The sequence below is a fragment of the Malaclemys terrapin genome, chromosome 2 (assembly GCF_027887155.1).
Source record: "Malaclemys terrapin pileata isolate rMalTer1 chromosome 2, rMalTer1.hap1, whole genome shotgun sequence".
NCBI lineage: Eukaryota > Metazoa > Chordata > Testudines > Emydidae > Malaclemys > Malaclemys terrapin.
The window spans coordinates 56163361-56179585 of NC_071506.1; the positions used below are offsets into that span (position 1 = coordinate 56163361).

At 44.4% G+C, this 16225-nt stretch overlaps 1 protein-coding gene across 8 annotated transcripts in view; it reads left to right on the forward strand.

The window, feature by feature from the left end:
* The first annotated feature begins 7192 nt into the window (after nucleotides 1-7192).
* Nucleotides 7193-16225, forward strand: part of STAU2 (staufen double-stranded RNA binding protein 2) — a 222734-nt gene continuing 213701 nt past the window's right edge. For 7 of the 8 annotated variants that reach the window (XR_008443743.1, XM_054017183.1, XM_054017187.1 and 4 more), the window contains exon 1: nucleotides 7193-7278. The gene's annotated coding sequence lies outside the window, so the exon portion shown is untranslated. Of the gene's footprint in view, nucleotides 7279-10074; nucleotides 10170-16225 lie in introns of those variants that run through there. The other variant, XM_054017184.1, reaches the window with a different exon arrangement.

Genomic DNA, 16225 nt, shown 5'->3' on the forward strand with positions numbered 1-16225 from the left:
TCATCTTGGTGTTCTGTCAATATGAACAAAACTTTGTTCTCACTAAGATGCCTGCATAAGATTCTATTATGTAGAGTTGTGTAGTGGATGTTAAATTATTCCCTGAAATATACAGAACACCTAGGAAACGTTTGATAGTGTCCTCCCCCAGATACTATCAAAATGGTATGCAGTTATGTCACCAGTACTTGGAAAGCCTGATAGAGATGGCATTTTGTATTTTCTTGCTGTTGGCAGTTATAGCAATCTACTACTTGTTTTCAAGTGATGATTTTAAAAATTCTCACAGAGTTGTAAAATATCTATTTCCAACCAACCTGTTCTCAAAGAATTGTGGAGTCTGTGGACTCATTCTGGTCTCAGGTAAATAGTATTTAAACTGCATTTAAACCACAGCCCTCTACATCTTGTGTTTTAATTCAAAGAATGGATGTATTCAGCTAAAAAATTCAAAAATGATTAAGTAGCAAGTGATTGTATATGAAGTTAGACATTTTTCAAAGTTTTTTTTTTTTTTTTTTTTTTTTTAGATGCCAAGCAGTTGGGCTACTGCCGCCTTGCAAAGCTGTCACGAAAATGTACTGGCTCAGGCACACAATCTACTATCCATGCTTTGTCATGATCATAGATAAGTAAAATATCATTGATTCTTTAATTATCTCTCAGAAGTTATTACAAATGGGAGAACAGGTATTTGCAAGTCTGGACTAATGGTTAATACGTTTTGGGATTTTGCAAAATTTAATGCTATTTATCACTTGATCAAGTGAAATGACTTGTTCTATTACATGATATAAAAAAGTTAATTCTTTAAGTCAAAGTGATCAGTGATCTCTCTCTCTCTTGTCTCTCACTACAAAAGTTGCCCAGGAATTGTTCACCTTCATTTAATTTCTCCTTAGTTATACTCCTCATCAAGAGCAAGGTTCTTACAACCTTGGATCTTTCTCCAGCAATTTGCCTTGCAATTTGTCTCTCAGCCCTGTCTACTCTGCCCAAGGAAAACCTGTTGGCCCTCCTGTGCTTTAAATTTGATTTGGGATTTTCTGGTAAAAATGAGCTAAGAGGTTTCTCCCAGCCAGTCCAGACATGGCCTAATGGCATCCCCATCTGATCATTTCCCAGTTCCGACCACTCAGTTCCCGCAGTGATTTACTTTCTCCATTGCAATTTTTCTTTCCAGTAGAAGACTGAGATTTGAAGTCACCCAGTTCTAAAAAGTGAAGACTTCATGTTTCTTAGGAGCTGAGTAGTCATGTTAAGCAACCAAAAACAGATTCTAGGCCATGCCAAATCACATATATGTGGTTCTCTTGCTGATCAGAGGGTTTTTTTTTTTTCCCCTTTTACCATTGCCCTTCATAGATGACATGTGCAAGAATCTGAAAAGTGCAAACAAGATATATAGTTTGGTTGTGTAAACAACAGTTTGGGGTTTTTTTAGGGCTGTCTATCGCAGTTAACTCACGCAATTAACTCAAAAAAAATTAATCACAATTAATCGCACTTATAACAATAGAATACCAATTGAAATTTTTTAAATATTGTAGATGTTTCTCTACATTTTCAATGTTAATTTCAATTACAACATAGAATACAAAGTGCATAGTGCTCACTTTATATTATTATTTTTGATTACAAATATATGCACTGTAAAAATGATAAACAAAAGAAATAGTATTTTTCAATTCACCTCATACAAGTACTGTAGTGCAATCTCTTTATCATGAAAGTTGATCTTACAAATGCAGATTTTTTTTGGTTACATAACTGCACTCAAAAACAAAACACTGTAAAACCTTAGCGCCTACAAGTCCACTCACTCCTATTTCTTGTTCAGACAATTGCTAAGACAAACAAGTTTGTTTACATTGATGGGAGATACTGCTGCCTGCTTCTTATTTACAATGTCACCTGAAAGTGAAAACAGGCGTTTGCATGGCACTTTTGTAGCCAGCGTTGCAAGGTATTTACATGCCAGATATGCGAAACATTCATATGCCCCTTCAAGCTTCGGCCACCATTCCGGAGGACATGCTTCCATGCTGATGATGCTCATTAAAAAAAGAATGCGTCAATTAAATTTGTGACTGCACTTCTTGGGCGGGGGGAGAGAACTGTGCGTCTCCTGTTTTACCCGCATTCTACATATATTTCATGTTATAGCAGTCTTGGATGATGACCTAGCACATGTTCGTTTTAAGAACACTTTCACGGCAGATTTGACAAAGTGCAAAGAAGGTACCGATGTGAAATTTCTAAAAATAGCTACAGCACTCAACCCAAGATTTAAGACTCTGAAGTGCCGTCCAAAATCTGAGAGGGATTAGAAGTGTGGCGCATGCTTTTAAAAGTCTTAAAAGAGCAACACACTGATGCAGAAACTACACAACCGAAACCACCAAAAAAGAAAATCAACCTTCTGCTGGTGGCATCTGACTCAGATGATGAAAATGAACATGCGTCAGTCTGCACCGCTTTGGATCGTTATCAAGCAGAACCCATCATCAGCATGGAAACATCTCCTCTGGAATGGTGGTTGAAGCATGAAGGGACATATGAATCTTTAGCACATCTGGCGCGTAAATATCTTGCAATGCCAGCTACAACAGTGCCATGCGAACGCCTATTCTCACTTTCAGGTGACCCTGTAAACAAGAAGCGGGCAGCATTATCTCCTGCAAATTGTAACCATCCTTTTTTGTCTGAGAGATTGGCTGACCAAGAAGTAGGACTGAGTGGACTTGTAGGCTCTAAAGTTTTACATTGTTTTATTTTTGAATGCAGTTTTGTTTTTACATAATTCTACATTTGTAAGTTCAACTTTTATGATAAAGAGATTGCACTACAGTACTTGTATGAGGTGAATTGAAAAATACAATTTTTGTTTTTTACAGTGCAAATATTTGTATTAAAAATAAATATAAAGAGCACTGTACACTTTGTATTGTTGTAATTGAAATTAATATATTTGAAAATGTAGTAAACATCCAAAAATATTTAAAATAAATGGTATTCTATTGTTATTTAAAAGTGTGATTAATCGCAATTAATTTTTGTAATTGCTTGACAGCCCTAGGGTAGGTTTTTTTTTTTTTTTTTTTACCCTTGAAATTCCCCACTGTGGATATTGCCTGTGCAGTTACACAGTGGGAGCACCAGTGTAATCTGGCTTCTGAATAATAGAAATGTAGGTCTAGAAGGGACCTCAAGAAGTCACCAAGTCCAACCCCCTGTGCTGTGGCTGGTGTTTTTACCCAGTGTCATCTAACCTTGCTGAGACCTGGTCTAGTGAATAGAGTGATTAAAACACCGACAGGTAGGCTAGTGATAGCCTCCTATTGGAAAACGACAAAACAGTCCAATGTAGAGGAATAGCTGAAAAAAATATGGAGGTGGTTGGTTGTTATGGGAAACTAACATACCTGTTACATATCCAGCAAAACAGAGGACAAACAGATACTTAGATATTTGGTTACCATTTATTCAATACTCAAAGTATATTAATCTATAAACCTTCCACCTTTTCCCTCCCCCCCACAAAAACCCAACAACCACCAAGCAAACCTATCCAATTTTTTGAATATTAACATTTGATAGACACGCCTGGTTTGTTAAGTATGTGTAATCAGAGAATTCACTCAATTTAATAAAATCACTAGAAACAACATGTCATGGGTACTATAAAGATGCTCATTCTGTAACATGGTAACACCCTGTTAAGTAGAAAGATCCAATGATTATATCGCTGTTTGTTTCTCTAATGATTAGTGTATTGATTATTGTATTGTCTCTGATATTTATATGGCCAAGATTGTAAACCTATTAAAACTTTCTAAATGAAGACATAGTTTACATAAAAAAAAAAGAGAATACCACAACACTTGCAGTATCTGTTAGCACTTTCATCATACCATTGTGTAGTGGCAATAGTTGGGGGACTTTAAGTAAAGTATTGTATTAGACATAGCCTAACCAAAAATATTTCCCAATTCGGTACAGAACAGAGATTTCACAAGCTGACAATCACCTGGGTCAAGAGTTTCTTTTTCCGAGTCTGTCTTTGCAGAATGCAGTGAATGGAAAGTTCTTATACTGTGTTCTGTTTCAAACATTCTAAAAAGGTATGCTAACATCAGAAAAATATAAAAGGGAGAAAGTTTGGGCCCAACATTTAGGATGTTTGAAAAAGGAATTTACAAAACATAACAAGCATAAATGTTTTTATGAACTTTTAAAAATATAATTGGAAAGTGTTTAAATAGTCCCCAGAACTGTTGATTCTAAACATAGCAGCTGTGTGCTAGTGCTCAAAAACCGAAAAAAGGAAAATTGACTAGAAATTGAGTTATGTTTAAGGTAAGCTAACATTACAAATAGTGAAAAGTAAATAGTTTTTTTAAAATTTCACTTATCTAAGGTAATTTGGATTCTGTCTACATTACAAAGATACATGTGTGGGGCATCCAGTTACTAGTGTTAACTCCTCACATAATTACAGCAAAAGTCCCATCTTGCAGCACAGGCAGGAACATAACCATGTTTGAAGTGTCTATAAATTGTGCTATTGCCTTAAATACAGCTTGGCACCATGGTTAATCTAGACTGCAAAATGGGATGCTGCTATAACTAGAGACCTATTAATGGGTTCAACTATATTGAAGTCTTACATAGTAGAGTGTGTAGTGCAGACGGGATTTTAAACAAAAGGGGATATGTAAAATGAGGGGGGAAAGATTGTTAACGAGTTCTTAGACATTATAAATCACTTCTTCATCTGCTACTTTCCCTATGTCCATCAAACAGCTCTTACAGTGCTTCTTGGCAAACTTGTTATAAAAATATTTAAAAAGACCAAAGAAAACAAAAACATGGATCTTGAGACAAATACTTCGGTGGGATGCTGTGTGTAAGGCTTATAACATATGTCATACAAGTATATTATAAAGAGTTCTCAATTTTAGGACACAGAATAATACTACTAGAAATGTATTAGCTAACAACACACCTCTAGGCCAACTCCATTGTCAAGACAAGAAAATATGCTATTGTCCTTTAGGTATTATTTGATTTTGACTTTGATTTATTTAGAGGTTCATTGTATATTTTAAGTTAATTTATCTGGTCTGTCTTAGATATTAAGCTCCTCAATGAAGAGACTGTCTGGAAAAGTGCTGAATACACTGTTGGCACTTAAAGATATTTTATATATATTTTTCCTCCAATGTTCTGATAATTCATTCTGATAATTGGTTTGGAGGAGGGAGAGAAGGAGAAAGGTTGTCCTATAGTGCTTGGATTACAGGCAACAATATTTCTTCAAAGTTGAGCGCCCTAAATGCTGAGACAGATTGAAGTACATCACCCATGAGACCTACAAAGTATATTTAAAAAGCCCACCATTTTTTTCTTTCAGTACAGTTTACTCCCTTTTTCCAATCTTTAAAACATGTTTCCTCGGGCTATATCATGTTGTTATGCTCCCTGAAAGAAGGGGATACAGTGTAGTTGTAGCCTGATGCTGAGCTCAGTAGGGCTCAAAAGCTTCTCTCTTTCACAAACAGACCTTGGTCCACTAAAAGATACTACCTCATCCACTTTGTCTCTGAAAAAGTAGGAAGAATTACAGGCAAAATCCAAAAAAGCAGGACACTCTTTTAAAAACCAGAAATAGAAAATTATCTTAGGAATGGCAATTTGATTTTCTATCAACATTTGCATTTTTAAAGTCCAATTTGGCAGGAGACAAGGGGGGTGATAGAGAGAGAGAGAGTTTATTCTTTCAAACAGTGGAAAATTAAAATATGACACAATTTGGTAGCTGTGTTGAGTGTTAACAGTATATTGGTTAAATACACCTCTACCCCGATATAATGTGACCCGATATAACACAAATTCGGATATAATGCGATAAAGCAGTGCTCCAAGGGGACGGGGCTGCGCACTCTGGTGGATCAAAGCAAGTTCGATATAACATGGTTTCACCTATAACGTAGTAAGATTATTTTGGCTCCCGAGGACAGTGTTATATTGAGGTAGAGGTGTAATTTAAAACTGTTAATTATAAACATTCACCTTTCAGCTTTCTTTTCTGACAAGTTCCGTATAAATTATCAACAGACCACACTAGGTGATCTAGTGGCACCTTCTGGCCCTCCACTCTGACTCTTAAGTCGAATTTCACAGGAAGCCAATCTTCAATGTAGAGAGGATGTGAAAAATCAAGGTCTGGTAACTGAAATAAATGTACCTGGGGTTATTTCACTGTGTAACTCCTTATGCAGCCTAGTCAGTCAGTAATAGCCCAGTGACTCAGGTGCCAGCACCTCACCCTGTTTAAATGTTTTGTAGAAAGTCCCATATTGTGAAATTTTCAAACACTTATTGCTAATCAAAATTTCTTCAAACGTTGTTATGAAAAACAAACAGCAGTGACACCTCCTTAGTAACTTAGCAAGGGGGTAAGAATGTTTTGCAGGCAAGAAAGCACTGAATGCCGCCAGAATCTAATCACAGCTGTTTTCTTGAATTACTTACACCCCTTTTTTTTCTAGTGCAGACAGGCCCATGGGGCTGTTCCTGCCCCTAGGAAGCAGGGCCCCCTTGCTTAGCATCAGGTGGGGAGAGGCAGGCGTAGCCCAGGACCTAACTCGATTGGGAACCCTGCTTTAAATGCCACGCGTGGCGAAATGGTGGCGGTGTGAGCCCTAGGGCCCGGGCACAGCGCCCCCTGCGCCTGCCCCACAGCCAGGGAGCCGCGCTGGCCCAACACGGGGGCCGTGAGTCGTGCCCTGCCCAGCGGCTCTGCGCCGGCACGAGCAGGGCCGAGGGCCACCGCGGCGCTCTCCGACCGGCCGGCCCCGGCGTGACCCGGGAACGGCGTCTCCGGCGGCTGTAGCGAGCGGGGCCCCGGCTGCTGCGGTCCCTGCGCTGCCCGGAGCTGACACTAGGGAGCGCTGGCTGCGGCCCGCCAGGCCGGCGCGGCGCAGGGGAAGGGATGCGGACTGGGCCATTCGCGCTGCGGCAGCGGGGGGAGCGGCGGGCTGGGCGCTGCGCCGGGGGCCTCCCCGCCGGGGTCCGGGGGCCGCGAGAGAGCGGCAGCGGCCTTGGGGAGGCGGCCCGCGGGCGGGGGGCCTGGCGGCGGGCGCGGGGGCGGGCGGCGGGGCCGGCGGCGGGCGCGGGGGGGCGGAGTGGTTGGGGCCGGCGGCCGCGGCGGGGTCAGTTCTCTTTAGTGTTTGCCGATGTTGGAAGCGTCTCCAAAGTGTCCCCGGGAACCAGGTAACCGGGCCCGCGGGGGGCGGCCGGGCCCCCCCGCCCGGCGAGAGGCGGGGTAGTGGCCACCTGTGCCGAGGGGGCTCCGCAGCCGTGGCCAGGGACCTCACTCTCGCGGCGGCGGTTGCCCCGGGCTGGGGACAGGGGGGGACTGGGGAGCAGGCGGCTTTGCCGGCCCCGCCCCGGGTCACGCCGCGGCCCCGGCCCCGGCCCCACTGCGCTGATCCGGGCAGGGCAGGAGCTGTTTCCTCGCCCGTCCCAGCTAAACGCTGCTTCCCTCCCGTGGGGCACAGGGCGTTCATGGGGCCCCCAGCGCTGAGCCCGGCTCTGGGGCGGGCGGCTCAGGGGATCGCGCCCCACACATGTCTAGCCTCTGCCCGCAGGGCTCCCGGCGCCTCTCGAGGCGGGCGATGCTGCAGCCTCCCCGCCCCCGGCAGATGCACCGGTTGATGCAGCTCCTTTCCCAGCCGGCCTCCCGACTCAGACCGCTCTCACGTGAAATGCCTCGGATTATAGCTGCTCTGCGCGGAATAACAGCTCAGCTATTGCAGCTGGTGGGGGGATAAAATAGGAGACTGATTATTTACTGTGGAAGTACCTCTCGAATTGCGGGTTGGCTGCATATTGCATCAGGCCTGTATTACATCTGTGAAGTAGTTTTCTATGGCCAAAGCACGCCTTTTTTTTCAGTGTGGCCTTTTCAGCTCTATCACTGCCACATTTCGCTGTGGCATGATTCAAATTACTTACTTCTAAAAGACCATTAGCTAATCTGTTTTCCCAGGTTCGAGACAGATTTTAAAATACCATATTAAACTGGTGCTTTAGAATTATAAAAACAGCCTTACAATATATTATTTGTATGCTGTATTGGTTGCACAATAGATTAAAAGTAAAGCTGTGCTGTACTCTGACTTCACCTAAAATCCTAAACTTTCCTAACAAGCCTAAACTTTCCCATGCTCTCAGAACAGATGGGTGTTTTTCCTCCTATAAAGTGATTCACAGTAAAATAGTTAACACTGACATTTGTGTTGCATAGTTAGGTTAGGAGCCAGTACTACCAGAGGTCAGGAGGGGAATTCACAGCTTTTTTTTTTTTAAGTGCTGTTGGGCTATATTCAGCTCCAAGGTACTCAGACTTCTGTCCATGTAATCCAGGCTTTGATGACAGCAGTGAAAAGCCCTCACAGTCCTGCTTTGTTGGGGGCCTGGGCTGGTATGGTGCAGACCATATGTCCTGATTTGGCTGGGACAGTCCCTTTTTTAAGCCCTGTCCTGGTCATCCTGACTTTTTTGGCAAAAGTGGGCATTTTTCCTGTTAGCTCTTGCCAACTGATCAACTGCCTCCTTTTGTCAAAAAAGCTTGGTGTGGAGGAATGGGAGAGGGGCAAGCGGGGGTGCCAACCCCTTGGGCTGGAGGGCAGGCAGGGCTTGAGTGAGCAGCTACACCAGCCCCAGCCTCATGCGGGCAGCAGGCAGGGCGCTGGGGAGCAGCGATACCTGCCCCGCTGGGGAGCAGGGTTTGTGCGAGCGGGGCGGGAGGGCTTGGGCTAGCCTCACTTGGTGTCCTGTTCCCTTTGGGAAATATGGTCACCCTAGACGGGAAATTTGCCATCACCAGCTTGGGAGGAGATGTGTTTAGAACAGGGGTGGGCAAACTATGGGCCACGGGCCACATCTGGCCCATCAGACCTTTTAATCCGGCCCCCGAGCTCTCGCTGGGGAGCAGGGTCGGAAGTTTGCCCCACTCCAGCCGGGGACAGGGTTAGGGGCTTGTCCTGCTCTGCACGTGCTGTGGCTCTGTGCAGCTCCTGGGCAGCAGCCAGCATGTCCCCACTATAGCTCCTATGCAAAAGGGCAGCCAGGGGCTTTGCATGCTGCTCAAGCCCCGCCCCTGCAGCTCCCATTGGCTGCGGTTCCCGGCTAATGGGAGCTGCAGGGGCAGCGCCTGTGGACAGGGCAGCACACAGAGCCCCCTGGCCGTGCCTCCACGTAGGAGCCAGAGGGGGGACATGCCGCTGCTTCCGGGAGATACTTGAGGTATGTGCTGCCCGGAGCCTGCAACCCTAAGCCCCCCTCCCACAACCCCCTGCCCTAGCCCTGATCCCCCTTCCACCCTCCGAACCCCTTGATCCCAGCTTGGAGCCCCCTCCTGTACCCCCAAACCTCTCATCCACGGCCCCACACCAGAGCCCGCACCCCCAGCTGGAGCCCTCACCCCCTGCCCCAGCCCTAGTCCTGATCCCCCTCCCGCTCTTTGAACCCCTCGGTCCCATCCTGGAGCACCCTCCTGCATCCCAAACCCCTCATCCCTGGCCCCACCCCACAGCCCGGCTGGAGCCCTTACTCCCTCCGCAACCCAAAACCCCTGCCCCAGCGTGGAGCCCCTTCTTGTACCCTGAACTCCTCATTTCTGGCCTCACCCCAGAGCACACCCCCCCAGCTGGAGCCCTCACCCCCTCCCACACCCCTACCCCCAATTTCATGAGCATTCATGGTCCGCCATACAATTTCCATAGCCAGATGTGGCCCTTAGGAAAAAAATTTTTGCCCACCCCTGGTCTAGAACATCTCAGCAGAGGGTGCTTTTTCCCAGGCACCCTCTGCTGGTAGGGCTTCTATGAAGACCGACTCATGAAGACACTGCCTGTTGTCCTCTGAGGGTGAATTTCCCTGCAGTGCAGCTAGCCTGAAAATGGAGGTACATGGGGAAGTCAGTGACACTCATCCTCACAGCAAACTCTGTTTCTTTGGGTCACATTTGGAGGGTTTGCTTTGCAGTTATTAGGGTTAGAAATGCAGGCCTCTATGCTGTACAGAACTGTCAGTGGTGCATGTACAGGAATCACCATACCCTCGCAAGGCTCTTGCTTCCATGAAGAAAATTTTCACAGGTATAACTACATGAGTACATAAGTGAGTACATACTACATGGGTAAACTGATGCGAAGTGGATTTATGCTGATGTATCTCTGGTGTGTTACCAGATTAAGCTGCAGCAAGGTAAACTCTGCTCTGTGCTGGTGCAGTGCATTAAGGGGTTTGCTTCTGTGTAACTGCATTAATATACCAGTAAAAGTTTTCTTAGTGTAGACAAAGCCTTTTTTTGCTGATCAGGTTTTTGTGTGACTGTAGTGCTTATGAAAGGGGCCAGATGTGCTTTACTTAAGGAAAGCTGGCAGCAGTGCTAGATTTCCAGTGCTGCCCAGTTGATGAATCTTAACCAGTTGATGAATGCTTTGAAAGGCCCCACTACAGTGGACCTCGGTTCTCATGCTCATTCAGGGTTCTCTGTGGAGATGTCCAACGGTGATGTGGATATTGGCCCCTAGGTACTGCATTGACGCCACCACTTCATTTAACATAAGCCATTATACAGCCAGTGGTGATAAACAATTTGTGCTAGATTCAGACTATAAATCTTTGAAAGGCTTTATATATCTCGGTACCAATCTGAGTAACTCAGTCTCCCAACAGTTTTTTGAATAATAATAATAGCATGTACTTGAGTAACCTTTCATCCTGAAATCTGAAAGTGGCTTACAAAGATGAATTGTTAACTCAGTTTTACACTTGAAAAAACTGAAACACAGAAAAGTTAAGTGACGTGCCCAAGCTAACATACTAAATCAATGGTATAGCTCACTTAGACTGTTCTTGGGGGCAGAGACCATAGGTTTGATTTTCCTATCTTCCTAGTTTTATAAATGTGCCTCTGTTGACTTCAGTGGACTTACTCCTGATTTATACTGATATAAATATGAGACATGAATCAGGGACTATGTCTTTATTTATAAAGTGGAATAGTAAGTGAACTTCCCAAGGTTTCCCCATGAATCAGTGGCGGAGCCAGATCTTTGGCTTCTAAAGTTGCTTTTCCAACCACTAGGAAATGCAGCACCTGTCGTATTCCCTCTAGATAGTTTGTGTTGACCTGCCTGAACTAGGGCTATAAATTTGTCTTTGAAAAGAAGAAATCTACTCTATTTTGTTAAATAAAAGTGTACACTTACAATCCTTTGATGCTTTTCTGCCAAAAACTTTCTAAAATATCTAATGTAATTTTGACGCAGGTTTTATGAGTTGTAGACCAAATGTTTTCCAGCAGTTGTATATGACTGAAGGGTCGCATACTTTGTTGCTTATGTAAGCTGAGGTGGTAGTCAGAAGGACAGGAACGTTGTCTCATAACCTGTAGCATCTTTACAGGATAGTGCCACTAACCCTATATTTTATTGTTAAATCATCTAATCTGCTGCTCTTCTTATCTTCATTGTTTAATCAGTTTCATACCAATAACAGACAAAATGAGAAATGCCATAGAGTTGAGTATTAGGCCTCACTTTGCTTGGCCAATAACAGATCTTTGAACTTTTTATCTTCAAAGCACTTTATACTCACAATCCTTCTATGAGGGAGGTTCAAATTGCCTTTCTTTTATAGATGGAGAAACTGAGGCAAAGGGATTTACTGACTTGCTTAAAATCAGAGAGTGAGATATTAGCTCTAAAATCAGAACACTGGAGTTACTGATTCCCAGTCCTGTGTTCAGACTACCTAACCATGCCTCTTGGAGTGTTTTTTTTTTTTTAAACTGTTATGTACACAAATCAAGCGGTTAAGGGTTTTGCAAATTAGAATTCCAGAATCGTTTGGGCATTGATCAGATTGGGCAGCTTGTCGCATATTTTGGGCTTGCCTACACTAGAATGCTGTACCTCTAACTATACAGTTAAAGCAGTATGTCCCCCTAGTGTAGATGGAATTATATTGGTATACTTTATATATAGGTGCTTTATGTCATTGTGATCATCTCGTCCAGCGGTCCCCACCCTTTTTCGTCTGGCGGGTGCCAGATGACGAGCCACGGAGGACCGTGGTGGCGGACGAGCATCCACTGAAATGCCCCCGACAAGCAGAGTCATCCAGAGGCGTTGCCGCCAAAATGGCGCCAAAAATCGGCGGCATTTCGGCGGCGCCGCCGCTGGATGACGCTGCTTGTCGGTGGCATTTTGGCGGATGCTCGTCCGCCGGCCAGTACACGGGTGCACTTAGACGCCCCGCCGGGCGCCATGGCGCCCGCAGGCACTGCATTGGGGACCCCGATCTAGTCTGACCTCCTGAATAAAACAGGCCAGAAAACTTCCCAAAAAATAATTCCTGGCGCTTATCTTTTGGAAAAACATCCAGTTTTGATTTAAAAATTGTCAGTGATTGAGAATCCACCAGTATCTTTACATTCCAACGATTAATTATACTCTCAATTAAAAATTGAAACCTTATTTCCGATCTGAATTTAGCTAACATTCAACTTCCAGCTATTGTATCGTTGTACATTTCTCTCCTATATTGAGCCCATTATTACGTATTTGTTCCCCATGTAAACACTTCTAGACTGTACTCAAGTCATCCCTTTACGTTTTCTCTTTGTTAAATTAAATAGATTGAGCTCTTGTAGTCTATCATTATAAGGCAGATTTTCTAATCCTTTAATTATTCTTGTGGTTTTTCTCTGAACCCTCTCCAGTTTGTCAACATACTTCTTGAACTGTGGATACCAAAACCTAATACAGTATTCCAGCAGCAGTCGAACCAGTGCCAAATACACAAGTAAAATAGCTTCTCTACTCCTACTCAAACTTTATCACTGATTAAAAACTTTATTCTTTCTTCCAGGTTATTAATAAAAAATGTTAAATAGTGTCGGCCAAGAGCCAATGTTTCCCCATTTACAATTAGATTTTGAGATCTATTAATTAGTCAGCTTTTAATCAATTTAATGTGTTATATGTTAATTTTATATATTTCTAGTTTTTTTTCATCTAAATGTTACATACGTATAACTGCATGCACACTAGGGCTTTTACCAGTATAATTCTGTTGGTAAAATCACACCCATAACTGAAATAGTTATAGTGGAAAGACTTTTTTAAGTATAAATTAGGCCTAGGACTTTTGCTAATAGTTCAAGGTACTTTGTTCAGTTCTGAGAACAGATAGGTTTCCTACTAAATGTTTTCCTTAACGTTAACTGTGTTCTTACCTGGGAACAGTCTTATCTGAAGTACACTTATGTTTACTAAAAGATCAAAGCTACAATGGAAAATCTGAAAAATGGTCTCACCAGGCATCATCCTGGACAGTGTTTAGAAAAAATAATTTCACTTGTCACAACTATGGACCAATACGAGAAAGCTACTTATGGCCGTGTAATATTAAGATCAGAACATAATGAAAACAGAAAAGTGTGTGCCAGCTGTGCATGGCTGTAAGAAGCAGGCATGGCTGGTGCATACTTTACTCCAAGAGTAACTTAGGGATCTGTTAGTGTATTAATCATGTTGTAAGTAGAATGCTTCCAAATACTGAATTCTGCAGCCCAACATTATAGCGTACCCAACTGTGATGTGTTGCATCTTTTCCTTTGGTCCATAGGGGCCATCTAGAACAATATCCTCTTATTTAGCAGTCCCAGTATTGCCATATTCTCATAACCTTTTAACATATTTTCTCAGTCATATTTTAACATGGGAGAAAAATCTTAGTGCTGAGTAGAATCACAGTTTGAATAAATTTACCAGACTCTCACCTGATGAGGGACTAAACTTACTAGCTAGAGACAGGTATGAAAAGGAGGGCAGGGATGCCATTGATGAGTCCAGGGCCAAGGCACTACTGAGAAGCATAGTTACCCTGCTATCCAGTGATGAGCTGCCAAAATCTTAATAACCGGTTCCCTACCGGGTCTTCGGCGGCGGGTCCTTCACTCACTCCGGGTCTTCGGCTGCGGGTCCTTCAGTGCCGCTGAAGGCCCGAAACGAGTGAAGGACCCGCCACCGAAGTGCCTCCGAAGACCCGGTAGGGAACCTTTATTAAGCGCCGCCAGGTGAGTACAAGCCTGAGACCTGCCCCCCAGGACCCCACCCCTTACCCAACTCGCCCCGCTCCCTGTCCCCTGACTGCCCCAACCCCAACCACCACCACCCTGACAGACCCCCGGAACTCCCACGCCTAGCCAACCCCGCCCGTTTCCCGTCCCCTGACCGCCCCTCCAGAATCTCCGCCCCCTCCAACCACTCCCAGCCCCTTATCCAACCCCTCCTTCCAGCCCCAGCCTGGCCTCCTTACCATGCTGCTCAGGGCATGGATGCCATGCGGCCTGCTGGAGCTTGCAGCCCCACCCCCTTACCATGCCGCTCAAAGTGGCAGGAACTGCAGAGCTGCCCAGGAGCGGTCTGGAGTGCCGGCTGGGGAGAGGCCGGGGGAGCCTCCCCAGCCGGGAGCTCAGGCGGGCCGGACAGGACAGTCTTGCGGGACGGAGTTTGCCCACCCCTTTAACAACCGGTACTAAACCGGCTTGCTCGCGCGAACCGGCTCCAGCTCACCACTGCTGCTATTCCTACATGCTGGAAAAAGGCAGACTGGTAGGGTTTCTACCAGTGTGCTACACGGTGAAGTGACATCTGTAAGGTGCCACAAGTACTCCTCATTCTTTTTGCTGATACAGGTTACCATTCTGAAACCTGTCATCATTTGTGACAGTTTCACTGCTGTGTAGTTCTGTATGGTAGTCGTGAAACTGACTAGTCTTGTTAATTTCGTGGTGCAGCTGCTTGCAAAAGCTCTGAGCAGCAAAGGAGGACTGGTGCTGCCTGTTCACAGGTTGAAAAAATGAGTTTCCCACAGGCTACTGTGAGTAGGTGATTGGATTTTTTAAGCCATACTATTAACTGGAGGAAAGCTTGTTGCGTTATATTTGCTATGAGCACTGTCACATGCTGGAATAAAATGAGTTGGAAAGGACCCCATAGGATGGCCATGTCATCTGGTTCGGGTCACATTTTTTCTTAGTTAGCTATCTTATATCCCTCTCTTTTGAGCTTCCAGGTCCGTAGGGCCTTGTTCTATGAGTTGCTGAGTGCCTTGTGCAAAGCCAAGGGGAGCTGAGGGCACTTAGTACCTGGAGGACTGGGCCCCTACTTTCCTTTGGTAACTTACTGCTAGAACTAGCTGGCAGCATGCATTTAAAGGTACAATGAAAATTAAGCAGAGAGATAATTCTGTGAAATATCTATTATTGTTGTCCCTTTGGCCCGAGTGGTTAGCCAATATTTGGGTTGCTTTCACTAGGGGGGAAATTGATTATATGAGTTAGATATTTGGTGCAATCATATTTATTTACAAAGAATGTACATAAAGTCCTGTTTCCCTGAACACAGTAGGAACAAATAACAGTTGGCAGTTTCCTGGCTTGCCGTTTCCAAACCTGCCTTTGCAGCCAGTCTAGTCTCCCAAAGAGCCCTCTCTGTGCTCCCTCTCAGAGCCATACTCAGGATGATTGCTCACCCTTTCTGTTGGCTTTTTCTTATTGTCTGCCTGCCTTTCTGCCTCCCACACACGGCTATAGCCAGTCAATGTCCCAACATTTCAGTCAGTCTCCAGGGAAACCCTTCTGCATACATGGCTTAGCTACTGATCAACCTTGCATGTGGCCTACTGCCTTGGGTGGTGGCTTCCATTGTCTCCTGCTGTCTTACTCCATAAAGGATCTTAATTACTTCTTCCATTCAGCTGAATGAAGGGTGGCTAGCTGCCTATCCGCTTTAACCAAGGTATATTAGCTGATATACATTCCAGCATATCAAAATTATGCAGCGTTTACAACTCTGGAATGGCATATATCATGCATGTAAGAGGCCTGACACGCATATTCTCCGTATAAGTTACCTGTAGTGTGTGTGAGCTGCTTAAGTGTCCTACCAGAACCAAAATGCTTGTATGTCAAATATTTGCCTCTATGCTGACATTTATGCTACAAAATACTAGAAAATTATCTCAGTTGTTAGCAAACACAATAGAATAGAAGTAGTTTTATCTCTCACAAAAGGGTGTCATAAGGAGGAGGGAGAAAACTTGTTCACCTTAGCCTCTTAAGGATAGAACAAGAAGC